Source organism: Schistocerca serialis, chromosome 9 (genome assembly GCF_023864345.2).
Source record: "Schistocerca serialis cubense isolate TAMUIC-IGC-003099 chromosome 9, iqSchSeri2.2, whole genome shotgun sequence".
Taxonomy (NCBI): Eukaryota; Metazoa; Arthropoda; class Insecta; order Orthoptera; family Acrididae; genus Schistocerca; species Schistocerca serialis.
The window spans coordinates 13,836,244-13,850,594 of record NC_064646.1 but is presented as its reverse complement, the minus strand read 5'-3'; the positions used below and the strand labels follow the sequence as shown (position 1 = coordinate 13,850,594).

Here is a 14,351-nt window from a genome sequence, read left to right as displayed (position 1 = left end):
TATTAAGATAAAAGTCATTTTATAACTGGAAGCAGATTCTTCCATAAAATATCTATGAGTCTGCGTACAGAACGATTTGAAGTTGAACGACTTCATAAAATTCATCGTGAGTAGGGGAGGTGCCAGACTGAGATGCATTGAAAGACTCGTCATGAAATGTGGTCCATCAATTAAGGAAGTAGCTAGCAAAATACTTGACTGAATATTGCTCGTCAGTATGGGATCCGTACCAGACAGGACTGATAGAGGAAATAGAGAAGAGCCAAAGAAGAGTAACACGTTTCGTTACAGATTCACTTAATAAGCGCGAAAATGTTACGGAGATGCTCAGCCAACTCCCCTGGCAGGCGTTGCAAGAGAGGCGTTCTGCATCACGGTACGTTCTACTGTTAAAGTTCCAAGAGTGTATTTTCCTAGGACAGTCAAAAGCCATGGAATAGCTATATGCACGCATACAATTTGCGGTTGTTCGCGTACACAAGGTATAAAAGGACAGTGCGTTGTAGGAGCTGTCCTTTGGGCTCAAGTGATTCATGTAAAAAGGTTTCCGACGTGATTATGGCCGCACGACGAGAATTAAGAGATTTGGTACGAGGAGTGACAGTTCCAGCTAGACGTATGGCACATTCTGTTCCAGAAACCGTTAGGGAATTCAATATTCCGCGATACACTGTGTCAAGAGTTTGCCGAGAATACCACGTTTCAAGCTTTACCGCTCACTTCGGACAACTTAAGGACCGAGACCAGTTGTAAGTGCTAACAGACAAGCAACAATGAGTGAAATAACCGCAGAAACCAATGTGGGACGTACGACGAATCCGTAACAACAGTGCGGCGAAATTTGTAGTTAATGTACCACGGCAGCATATGACCGGTAGGAGTGTCTCTGCTAAGGGGACGACGTGGCCTGCAGCTCCTCTTCTGGACTGGTGACCATATCGGTTGGACCTGGAGCTACTGGAAAACCGTGACCTGTCGGATGTGTCCCGATTTCAGTTCGTAACAGCTGACGGTAGGGATCGAGTGTGGCGCAGACCATACGGAGCCATGGAGCCAGTTGTCATCAAGACGCTGTGCAAGATGGTGGGGGTTCCAGCTCTATCAAAAATTTTTGAGAAAGTAATGTATTCAAGAGTAGCCTCCCATATTTGTAAAAATAAAGTACTAACAAAATGTCAGTTTGGTTTTCAGAAAGGTTTTTCAACAGAAAATGCTATATACGCTTTTACTGATCAAATATTAAATGCGCTGAATAACCGGACATCACCCATTGGCATTTTTTGTGATCTCTCGAAGGCTTTTGATTGTGTAAATCATGGAATTCTTTTAGATAAGCTAAATCATTATGGTTTGAGGGGGGCAGTGCACAAATGGTTTAATTCATACTTAACTGGAAGAATGCAGAAAGTTGAAATAAGTGGTTTATGTAATGTTAAAACAAAAGCTGACTCCTCAAACTGGGGGGGGGGGGGGGGGGGGCTATCAAGTACGAGGTCCCACAAGGTTCGGTCTTAGGTCCTTTACTGTTCTTGATATACATTAATGACTTACCATTCCACATTGATGAAGTTGCAAAGTTAGTTCTTTTTGGTGATGATACAAGTATAGTAATAACATCCAAAAACCAGGAACTAAGTGATGTAATTGTAAATGATGTTTTTCACAACATTATTAAGTGGTTCTCTTTAAATTTTGATAAAACACAGTACATACAGTTCCGTACAGTAAATGGCACAACTCCAGTAATAAATATAGACTTTGAACAGAAGTCTGTAGCTAAGGTAGAATTTTCAAAATTTTTAGGTGTGTCCATTGACGAGAGGTTAAACTGGAAGCAACACATTGATGGTCTGCTGAAACGTCTGAGTTCAGCTACGTATGCTATTAGGGTTATTGCAAATTTTGGTGATAAGAATCTCAGTAAATTAGCTTACTATGCCTACTTTCATTCACTGCTTTCATATGGCATCATATTCTGGGGTAATTCATCGTTGAGTAGAAAAGTATTCATTGCTCAAAAACGTGTAATCAGAACAATTGCTGGAGCCCACCCACGGTCATCCTGCACACATCTATTTAAAGATCTAGGGATCCTCACAGTAACCTCACAGTATATATATTCACTTATGAAATTTGTTGTTAATAATCCAACCCATTTCAAAAGTAATAGCAGTGTGCATAGCTATAACACCAGGAGAAAGGATGATCTTCACTATGCAGGGTTAAATCTGACTTTGGCAAAGAAAGGCGTAAATTATGCTGCCACAAAAGTCTTTGGTCACCTACCAAACAGCATCGAAAGCCTGACAGATAGCGAATTAACATTAAAAAATAAATTAAATGAATTTCTAGATGACAACTCCTTCTACTCATTGGCTGAATTTTTAGATATAAATTAAGGGAAAAAAAGCAACAATTTAAACATTACTGTCATGCAATATTTTGTGTAGTGTAATATCTTGTACTGACATCTTTTATTAACCTGACACGTTCCACATCATTACGAAGTGTCGTACTCATGATCTACGGAACAAGTGTTAATCTAATCTAATCTAATGTAAAATCATGTGGTCTGTGTTTACATGGAATGGACTGGGTACTTTGGTCCAAATGAGCCGATCATTGACTGTAAATGGTTGTGTTCGGCTACTTGGAGAACATTTGCAGCCATTCATGGACTTCGTTGTTCCCAAACAATGATGAAATTTTTGTGGATGACAGTGCGCCATCTCAGTGGACCACAACTGTCCGAGATTGGTTTGAAATTCATTCTGTACAATTCGAGCGAATGATTTTGTCAACCATATCGTCCTACATTAATCCCATCGAACTTTTATGGGATATAATCGAGAAATCAGTTCGTGCATAAAATCCTGCTATGACAACACTTTCGCATTAATGGACGGCTTATAGATGCAGGCATGTCCCCGTATTTCTGCAGGGGACTTCCAACGACTTGTTGAGTCTACGTTGAGTCGAGTTGCTGCAGTACGCCGGGCAAAAGTGGGCACGATACGATATTATGAGGCATTCCATGATTTCTCCTTCCTATGTATACTATTCATGGAGAAGAAATAAAAACTTTGAGGTTCGCCGATGACATTGTAATTCTGTCAGAGACAGCAAAGGACTTGGAAGAGCAGTTGAATGGAATGGACAGTGTCTTGAAAGGAGGATATAAGATGAACATCAACAAAAGCAAAACAAGGGTAATGGAATGTAGTCTAATTAAGTCGGGTGATGCTGAGGGAATTAGATTAGGAAATGAGGCACTTAAAGTAGTAAAGGAGTTTTGCTATTTGGGGAGCAAAATAACTGATGATGGTCGAAGTAGAGAGGATATAAAATGTAGGCTGGCAATGGCAAGGAAAGCGTTTCTGAAGAAGAGAAATTTGTTAACATCCAGTATTGATTTAAGTGTCAGGAAGTCATTTCTGAAAGTATTCGTATGGGGTGTAGCCATGTATGGAAGTGAAACATGGACGATAAATAGTTTGGACAAGAAGAGAATAGAAGCTTTTGAAATGTGGTGCTACAGAAGAATGCTGAAGATTAGATGGGTAGATCACATAACTAATGAGGAAGTATTGAATAGGATTGGGGAGAAGAGAAGTTTGTGGCACAACTTGACCAGAAGAAGGGATCGGTTGGTGGGACATGTTCTGAGGCATCAAGGGATCACCAATTTAGTATTGGAGGGCAGCGTGGAGGGTAAAAATCGTAAAGGGAGACCAAGAGATGAATACACTAAGCAGATTCAGAAGGATGTAGGTTGCAGTAGGTACTGGGAGATGAAAAAGCTTGCACAGGATAGAGTAGCATGGAGAGCTGCATCAAACCAGTCTCAGGACTGAAGACCACAACAACAACATGTATACTACCGGCCATTAAAATTGCTACACCAAGAAGAAATGCAGATGATAAACGGGTATTCATTGGACAAATATATTATACTAGAACTGACATGTGATTACATTTTCACGCAATTTGCGTGCATAGATCCTGAGAAATCATTACCCAGAACAACCACCTTTGGCCGTAATAACGGCCTTGATACGCCTGGGCAGTAAGTCAAACAGAGCTTGGATGGCGTGTACAGGTACAGCTGCCAAAGCAGCTTCAACACGATGCCACAGTTCATCAAGAGTAGTGACTGGCGCATTGTGACGAGCCAGTTGCTCGGCCACCATTGACCAGACGTTTTCAATTGGTGAGAGATCTGGAGAATGTGGTTGGGGTTGGGTTGTTTTGGGGAAGGAGACCAGACAGCGAGGTCATCGGTCTCATCGGATTAGGGAAGGAACCATCCCGGCATTTGCCTGGAGCGATTGAGGGAAATCACGGAAAACCTAAATCAGGATGGCCGGACGCGGGATTGAACCGTCGTCCTCCCGAATGCGAGTCCAGTGTTTAACCACTGCGCCACCTTGCTTGGTGAGAATGTGGTGGCCAGTGCAGCAGTCGAACATTTTCTGTATCCAGAAAGGCCCGTACAGGACCTGCAACATGCGGTCGTGCATTATCCTGTTGAAATGTATGGTTTCGCAGGGATCGAATGAAAGGTAGAGCTACGAGTCTTAAGATATCTGAAATGTAACGTCCACTGTTCAAAGTGCCGTCAGTGCGAACAAGAGGTGACCGAGACGTGTAACCAATGGCACCCCATAGCATCACGCCGGGTGTTACGCCAGTTGGGCGATGACAAATACACGCTTCCAATGTGCGTTCACCGCGATGTCGCCAAACACGGATGCGACCATCATGATGCTGTAAACAGAACCTGGATTCATCAGAAAAAATGACGTTTTGCCATTCGTGCACCAAGGATCGTCGTTGAGTACACCATCGCAGGCGCTCCTGTCTGTGATGCAGCGTCAAGGGTAACCGCAGCCGTGGTCTCCGAGCTGATAGTACATGCTGCCGCAAACGTCCTCCAACTGTTCGTGCAGATGGTTGTTGTCTTGCAAACGTCCCCATCTGTTAACACAGGGATCGAGACGTGGCTGCACGATCCGTTACAGCCATGCGGATAAGATGCCTGTCATCTCGACTGCTAGTGATACGATTCCACATTCTGCTAACAGTCACTGGATCTCCTCCTTACACGAGACATCACAACAACGTTTCACCAGGCAACGCCGGTCAACTGCTGTTTGTGTATGAGAAATCGGTTGGAAACTTTCCTCATGTCAGCACGTTGTAGGTGTCGCCACCGGCGCCAACTTTGTGTGAATGCTCTGAAAAGCCAATGATTTGCATATTAGAGCGTCTTCTTCCTATCGGTTGAATTTCGTATCTGTAGCACGTCCTCTTCGTGGTGTAGCAATTTTAATCGCCAGAAGTGTACATCTATCCCCCTCCCCTCCCCTCACGGAGGTTTACCAGCGATCTTTTTTCCCGCAAATCGTACGCGACTGGGACAGTACACAAAGTACTCTCCGCAGCACTCCCTAACGTGGTTTGGGGAGTAAGACGTAGATGTAGATGTTGACATTGTTGCAGCTTTAATTTTACGATGAAATGAACACCCTTAGCTACTTACAGACGTTGACATACGTCAACGGGGACAGATGAAAATGTGTGCCCCGACCGGGACTCGAACCCGGGATCTCCTGCTTACATGGCAGACGCTCTATCCATCTGAGCCACCGAGGACACAGAGGATAGCGCGACTGCAGGGATTTATCTCTGGCACGCCTCCCGCGAAACGTATTATCCCGCAGTACATTCGTAGTGCCCCCACCCATTATACTCATTACTCGCGGGGCGTTGCCGATTCCCGTAAGAGTTCGGGCACTGTTTGTGCATTTGCACAGAAGAAGATGGTCAAGAGGCTGGTGGGCCTTAACTATGTGTATATATATATATATATATATATATATATATATATATATATATATATATAGGGTGTTTCAAAAATGACCGGTATATTTGAAACGGCAATAAAAACTAAACGAGCAGCGATAGAAATTACAGTAGTTACAATTTTCAACAACAGATGGCGCTGCAAGTGATGTGAAAGATATAGAAGACAACGCAGTCTGTGGGTGCGCGATTCTGTACGTCGTCTTTCTGCTGTAAGCGTGTGCTGTTCACAACGTGCGAGTGTGCTGTAGACAACATGGTTTATTCCTTAGAACAGAGGATTTTTCTGGTGTTGGAATTCCACCGCCTAGAACACAGTGTTGTTGCAACAAGACGAAGTTTTCAACGGAGGTTTAATGTAACCAAAGGACCGAAAAGCGATACAATAAAGGATCTGTTTGAAAAATTTCAACGGACTGGGAACGTGACGGATGAACGTGCTGGAAAGGTAGGGCGACTGCGTACGGCAGCCACAGAGGGCAACGCGCAGCTAGTGCAGCAGGTGATCCAACAGTGGCCTCGGGTTTCCGTTCGCCGTGTTGCAGCTGCGGTCCAAATGACGCCAACGTCCACGTATCGTCTCATGCGCCAGAGTTTACACATCTATCCATACAAAATTCAAACGCGGCAACCCCTCAGCGCCGCTACCATTGCTGCATGAGAGACATTCGCTAACGATATAGTGCACAGGATTGATGACGGCGATTTGCATGTGGGCAGCATTTGGTTTACTGACGAAGCTTATTTTTACCTGGACGGCTTCGTCAATAAACAGAACTGGCGCATATGGGGAACCGAAAAGCCCCATGTTGCAGTCCCATCGTCCCTGCATCCTCAAAAAGTACTGGTCTGGGCCTCTATTTCTTCCAAAGGAATCATTGGCCCATTTTTCAGATCCGAAACGATTACTGCATCACGCTATCTGGACATTCTTCGTGAATTTGTGGCGGTACAAACTGCCTTAGACGACACTGCGAACATCTCGTGGTTTATGCAAGATGGTGCCCGGCCACATCGCACGGCCGACGTCTTTAATTTCCTGAATGAATATTTCGATGATCGTGTGATTGCTTTGGGCTATCCGAAACATACAGGAGGCGGCGTGGATTGGCCTCCCTATTCGCCAGACATGAACCCCTGTGACTTTTTTCTGTGGGGACACTTGAAAGACCAGGTGTACCGCCAGAATCCAGAAACAATTGAACAGCTGAAGCAATACATCTCATCTGCATGTGAAGCCATTCCGCCAGACACGTTGTCAAAGGTTTCGGGTAATTTCATTGAGAGATTACGCCATATTGTTGCTACGCATGATGGATATGTGGAAAATATCGTACTATAGAGTTTCCCAGACCGTAGCGCCATCTGTTGCTGAAAATTGTAACTACTGTAATTTCGAAAGTTTGTCTGCCTGAAAATGTACTGTTGTCCCAAGCATATTGCAACAAACGGTGTATTTCTATCGCTGCTCGTTTAGTTTTTATTGCCGTTTCAAATATACCGGTCATTTTTGAAACACCCTGTCCGAAAGAACAGATACCATCTTAGTATATGTAACTTTAATTTTCTACTTGTTGGCTACGGACGGGGTACTTGACCAGTGGGTGATGCACTATATGAAGAGGAAGAACTCTGCTATAGCTGACCGCGTACGTGGGCTGGCGGATTGATAGTTCCGCTAACAGGGGGTAGCGAGGGATGTCCGCGCGTGTAGGTGTCGACGCGTAGGCGGAGGCGTGCGCAAAAGTTGGCGACCCACGTCAGCGCGCATGCGCGGCGCCCCGGCGGCCGGCGTGGCGGAAGCTATAAACGGCGTCGCGACGCTGCCGAAGCCCAGAGGAGCGCCCAGCGCCGGACCGACGCCGCCCCACACTCACCGACGCCACCCCACAGCGTCCGCCCCCGCCGATCTCGCAGAGGACGCCCGGCACGGTAAGACGCGCGCTCTCTTCCCCTGTCTGCACGTCACTTTCTCACGCTTTCATATACGTCCGCTGCTCACGAGGGGACCGACCATACGAACTTACTTTCACCGATTCGATTCATATTGACACAGGGTGCTGATTACGACCAGGGCTTCGACCTTTGTAAACAAGGAGACGTATCTCTCAACCGTTTTCGAGAAAAGCGAGTTTGAAAATTTTACGCGTGCTTAAGTGCTTTGTATGGTCGCTTGTATTTAAGGAATCCGTAGCTGCGCGAGGAATGGCTTAGGTTCAAAGTACGAGGCCTCTGAATCGAAACTCGCTGTCGGTTTTCTTTTCATTCCCACGTAATTCAAACAACAGATTCATTATGACGGTGAAAGTTATCAATATTTAATGATTCATTTATTACTTTAATAACCTTTGTCTTGAAAAATGAAGAAAAAATTTCTTTCATAAGGAGGCTGTAAGTTATAAAAGATATACGAGCACTTTCACTCAAATCAGGACCGTCATTTGTTTATTTAAATTATTGTACCTATATCTGCGTAATCTACGGAGTACTGCACTTATCAGGATGAGAAATATCGCGGAAATGCAGAAAGGAATAATTATTGCGAAACACAACACATGGAATGGACGCCAAAGTTTTGAATGTGAGTGGTCTTTGCAATGCGTGTACTGAAAAACAAACTTGGTCTTCATTCATAAACAGTTCTCGGGCATCCGTAATTTCGCAGCGTACCACGCATATCGAACCTTATCATCGAATATTGGTGCAGACAACAGACACTGTACGGTTTATTGAATTTTAATGTTAACTTCTCTACAAGCTCTCCGATCTGTTCGATAATGTACGCGCAATTTTCTAGCTGTTCTATGAGGTTCCACATATGCCGGTAAAAAAAAAAAAAAAAAAAAAAGTGCGGTGCAAGGCTGCAACAGGTGAATACATTTTGGGGGAATTACTTTAATGCTGCATCCAGGGCAGACGATCACCGTCTTGAAAAGCTTCGTCGTGCAAACCTGGATTCCTTTACTCTCCACATGAACCGAGAAGCGAAAGAAATTCTTGTTTCCTCACTCATGGCTCAAGACATCGGTTAGAAAATTCTTCTATACTGTTGTCATGAGTCTGCCGGACTTACAAGGCGCTATCGTAACACTCTTGTATTTGCGTGCGTGCTCAGCAACTGATTTTGTCGTTCCTCGTCCAAATGAGCCAGTGGTCTCTTGCAAGTAGACGAAGACCCTAGGTAGTAATATTATGGATAAAATGACACCCTGCTGTGCAGCGTAAAAATGTTTTACGTCGTTAGAATTACGTGGGAATAAAAAAAAGGTACCGGCAGCGAGATTCGATCCAGACTACTCGCACTTACGAAACTAAATGCTTATTCACTCAGCTGCAATACTAGCGGCCATACATTTAAAGAGTTTAAAGTCCCAAAGCAACGTCGGGAAGATACTTTCGTAAAGCTAGGAATAATCCCAACTATAGAGCTGACAAATCAAATGGGAAAATTAAAAATGTGTTCTGCAGAACAAAAAGACAAGTTGGTAGCACATCTAAAGTAAATGGAGAGCAGGCTCTTTAATCCAACGATAAAACACCTCATTGTCCGATCTTTAACCTACAAAAGTAGCAGAAAGAAATAACTTACCACATAGACTAGTCAAAGAAACGCACGACTGGGTTATAGGAATTATCAATAAGCGACCTACAGGAGCTGTTCGCTAACCATAAAATGCATTTGGTACACGAGCGATCGTATTCAATAAAATAACAGTAACAGCAACTAGGCATTAAGCATTAAAAAGAATTCTAAAATTTTTTAAATGACTTTAAAATAAAGGTTTCTTGAAATTACTGCAACAGCCGCCTTTTGTTTTGTTCTTCAGTTTGTCGTTATTACAATTCAGGATTCGAACCGCCTAGCGATTCATCAACAGATTTTACATATTTATTAATTGTCTGCAGCAGTGTGAGAGTCGTGTAGCTGTCGCAAGATGTGTAAACGAAACATGTGAGCACTAAGTGTGGCGAGAATTATTCACATTATGAGATAGATTTTGTTGCTTTACTTACAGTGAATAGTATCCGTTGGTGGATGCTGGTGTACACAGCATTGTGGAAAACATAATAAACGTTTTCCAGCGACATTAATTGCACTACGCTTTACGCACTTAGCTACAGGTAGCGCGTTCCACATGCTTTATAAGACGTAAATAAACCATAGAGTATGGCTAAAGCTATGTCAAAGAGATTGTGTTAGCGCAGAGCTCTTTCTTCACGTCTTGTAATAAACACTGGTGTCAGTGAGTATGTATCTATTTGTTTATTGTAAAATAACGTAGTAATATGGCAAAATTGACATGTGCTATTTATAAAATTTATGAAACAATGAGTTCGGAAGTTAATACAACTACAGTCTTGGCACTGCAATTGCGATTCACATTTCATTTGTCATTGGTTAATTAATATTGATCAACACTTATGAAATTAACAATAAACATCACAGATTTTTTTTAAATTTAAATAATGAACTTTTAAGCTGGGTGATACGTGGGAGGAGGAGTGTATGTATGTATGTATGTATGTGTGTGTGAGTGTGTGTATGTGTGTGTTTGTGTGTGGGTGTGTGTATACTAGAAGGAGAAAGAGATTGTTGAGTAGGTGTGCCATTATGGGGGAGGGGGGGGGGGGGCGGAAGAGAGAGAGAGTGGGTCGGAGGGAGACATTTTTTGTGAGTTATTTGATTTTTCAAGAGTAATGATTCTTTGAAATTTTAGAAGGATGGGTTATTTGCTAAATCTATTTGTTCATTTAAGTTGGTGTTGGGAGACTTATTCTTGAAACTTCCTGGCAGATTGAAACTGTGTGCCGGGGCGAGACTCGAACTCGGGACCTTTGGCTTTTGTCTTTGCCCACGAAAGGGAAAGGTCCAGAGTTCGAGTCTCGGTCCGGCACACAGTTTTAATCTGCCATGAAGTTTAATATCAGCGCGCACTCCGCTGCAGAGTAAAAATTTCATTCTGGAGACTTATTCCTATGAGCGAAAATTTCTAACTGTTCCAGGAGATCAACTTTTATTCCTTTGTCTGCAGTGTGTAGGACTTCAAAATATTCTCTTGATGTTACCAGTACCGATTTTGTTGAAAATTCTCAATTCCTTAGTCTAAATTGTTCATTAAACAATTTTGTCTTAGTTTTAAGATGACATTCCTAATAATTTCAGCGTTTACGCAATAGTGTCACAAAAAATTGTCTTATACCGCTCTTTCCAAGGGTGAGGCAGAACGGGAAATATGCAGGCATTTCTTTGAAAATGTAAAAGCACATAACATACAGGTTTAAGTGATTTTTAACTAAGGTACGTTAGGTTGTAATCCAAAGTGATATTTTACACGTTTAAGAAGTGTTTTTTTGTGTTCCTTTATTTTATAAATTTTTTTAAAGAGTAAGTATATCTTTCCGGCCTGAGTTCCCCTAAAGTGCTTGTGAATTAATCAGCTTTTCTTGTTAACCACAAATACCATTAGGATGTATTAGCAGTGTTCAGTTTTTTTTATTAACCACAGATAACATTAGAGAGTATCAGCAGAGGCATATAAGTGATTCCCTAGATCCCTGTAGGTCAATAGCACGAGAGGGATTTCTGAGTGCAAAGCAACACAACAGAGTTTTTCGGTGAACTTAAACGTTCTGGCGACACCTCAGTTTATTATCCAACTGTATACGAAGGATCCCGCACTTGAAGCAGCATCCAGCATATGCCAATTGATCTCTAATTCTGGTACCTATATTTGGTTGCAGTACGAGGCCTTCTTATTTGTACACACTGTACATTCCATACACAAGCATCCCGCTGCGTAGGAGTTAGCACGAATCCTGAGATAAAGTTCCACAGCGTTATCAGTTATCCTCGTCTGTCTAAGAACATAGGTGACATGGTTACAAACCGGCTCAGTTACGAAACGGTAGAACTTTCTCTTAGTATCTGCTGAAAATAAATAACGGTTCTGCTGTTTGAGTAGGTTGTCGCTTTTTACTTGAGCTCATTGCCCTTCCCAAATAACTTTTTAAGATAATGATTCTGAATTTTTTAATTTTGAGACATTTAAAATCTTTCAACAATATATTTATACTTCTGTGATAGAAATTTTACATTTACAAGTTATGGCCATGTCCTAATTTACTCAAGAAATATATAACTATGAGCTATTAACTATAAATTTGCTCTACTGAGAAAGTTTTGGCTTACACTCCTTGGCAGCCAACCCATCGAAACGTCTGCTCTAATCTACCAAATGTAAGCAAATACATGGCTCAAGTACGGTTCGCGTGTTCACATGTGCGCTTGAAGCCCATCAGTCCGTGCTCTGCTGCTTTACCCTTCGGACAAGCTGTTCGTGGAGGTAGTTAGACTTTCACGATGTACGCGCTGCCCGAAAAAGAAGTGAACAGAAATTTCCGAGATTAGGAAAAGACAAAATAGTATTTATTGCACACTCCGAAATAGGTTTTAATCCATCGGCGGTTGGTTGGAATATGGATCAAAGTCCTCAAATTGGTGTAGCCATTATGAAGAATAGGCACTCGAGTCTGATTAACATCGTAAGTAAGAGCTATTTCTAACACTGGATCTTATAAAGAGGTTTTAGAACACTTGCTGCCAATCTGCACCCATCTGACACACGCACCGTCCTTTGTCACTGCTGGTCGCACAATCCTCACATCCTGCATACAGGTATGTTAGCAAGCCCTTCCTCCCACCCCAGAAGTACGATCCCTACCGACGCCAGCTAGATTCCAGTCATTTACCTAAGGCAACTTTTACATGCTGTAATGTTTTACATACTGGTCTGATCTGGAATGGATCCCTCGTGACCGATCAGTACTCAAATTTCGACTGTACAAGTGTTTTCTGAACCACCTATTTTGGACTTTATTCCGAACAGTTACCCAATACGCCAAGAATGATTCGATGCTTGACATTAACCTTACCTTCAGCTAGTCTATACTATCGTTCAACTTCATGTCCCCACTTATAGTTACTCAAAGGTCTTTCTCGTATGTAATTGACTCAGATTGTGTGTCAGAAGCCGCGTAGTCATTGCTGCCTCATGTTTTTCTATGAATGGGTTACTTCAAATTTCCCTACATAAAGAGCTAGTTGCAAGTCTTCGTATCAGACGGATATTTTGCCTTGTCTAACGAAAAACTGCTACAGTTTATATCGAATGTGTTTATTTATCTTGACAAGGCTAGGGTCATCAGGCCCTGACGTTCCGCGTATTTTACATTATCTTCACAACGGCAAAAATAACAAGACTTAACATTAACTGAAGTTTCCTTTGGTGCTTGGCAGAACGGAATAACAAAATTAAGAAGGAAAACGCTTCCCAATCTTCTGTAAAATTACCTTTATTTGGTCACGAACGGGCTTTCGGCTTCTAAGGCCATCTTCAGGTGGCAGCTGAATGTCCCGACCATAGATAAACATCATGTGTGAATTACACATACATTACTTATACAGGAGACAAAAAACTGATATATTTTTACATAGGAAAACATTACTTTTTATGTCACTTAAAAATAATTACAATAACTGAAAAAGGGGAGAAACAAAGTTTTTGTGTAGAGATACGTTTAACAACTGTACATAAATAAGATTAATTTACAGTCTAAATGTAGTATTTGTAACGAAAGTAAAGGGGAAAAAGGAAATTGAATCTGATCACATAATAAGCTGCATTCTGTGGCATGTGTTTGTTCAATTCCAGTATTTCGAGTAGGGTCACCTTTCTACTTTTCTTGACAGAACGTGAAACTCCACATTCTACATCACATGAATGGTTTTGTTAAAAAATGATCAGCAGAGGTGGACTGTTCCTTCGTCAACTTGCAGCTTTTGTCATGCCACAACTCTGCCTGACGGACCAGTGTATACTTCGGCATACTGCTTGCATGTGATCTTACACACACTAATCTGTGCCAAGGATTGCAGTTTTTCTCTACTATTGAATAAACATTTTGACATGCTTTTGGTATTACAAGATGCAGACATGTAGTTGCGAGACTGTAACTTCTTTGCAAGGTTGTCTGAAATGTTGCCAGTATATGGGCTTTGCACACCAGGATTTGTAACTACTGACCCATTACTGTTGGCTAGAATACAGAAGTGGTGTAATTTTACGCAGTTTCCTTTTTCGTAGTCTATCATCAGTCAGGTAGTTATAGCTATTGCTGGAAGCGATATGTTTAATGGTCTGCAGTTCTGTTTCAAAGGCTGATTCAGACCATGGAACAAATGTGATGGAAAGCTGCATGTTTCTGGCTGTGTGGATGCTGAGAGCTAGCAATGATTATCGTATCTGCAGCTGTCTCTTTCTTTAATGCTAAATGTATGTCTTCTTCTACTAATATCTGTAGTAAGGTCCAAGAAATTTATAGAAGATTCTCCCAGCTCCATTGTAAACTAAATTTCCTGATGTTGCGAGTGTAAATGTCGTAGTAATGTATCTATTTGTCTACTGGTATCATTCTACAAACACAGC

The 14,351-nt window shown here is 42.2% G+C and overlaps 1 protein-coding gene and 1 non-coding gene across 2 annotated transcripts in view; one reads left to right on the top strand and one right to left on the bottom strand.

Annotated features, from left to right (window-relative positions):
• Positions 1-5,581: 5,581 nt before the first annotated feature.
• Trnat-ugu (transfer RNA threonine (anticodon UGU)) lies at positions 5,582-5,655 on the bottom strand. The gene has a single exon. It is a non-coding gene; the product is annotated as a tRNA-Thr (tRNA).
• A 2,055-nt stretch (positions 5,656-7,710) lies between these two features.
• LOC126419930 (uncharacterized) overlaps positions 7,711-14,351 on the top strand; it is a 477,157-nt gene continuing 470,516 nt past the window's right edge. The window contains exon 1 of the mRNA XM_050087219.1: positions 7,711-7,797. The gene's annotated coding sequence lies outside the window, so the exon portion shown is untranslated. The remainder of the gene's footprint in view (positions 7,798-14,351) is intronic.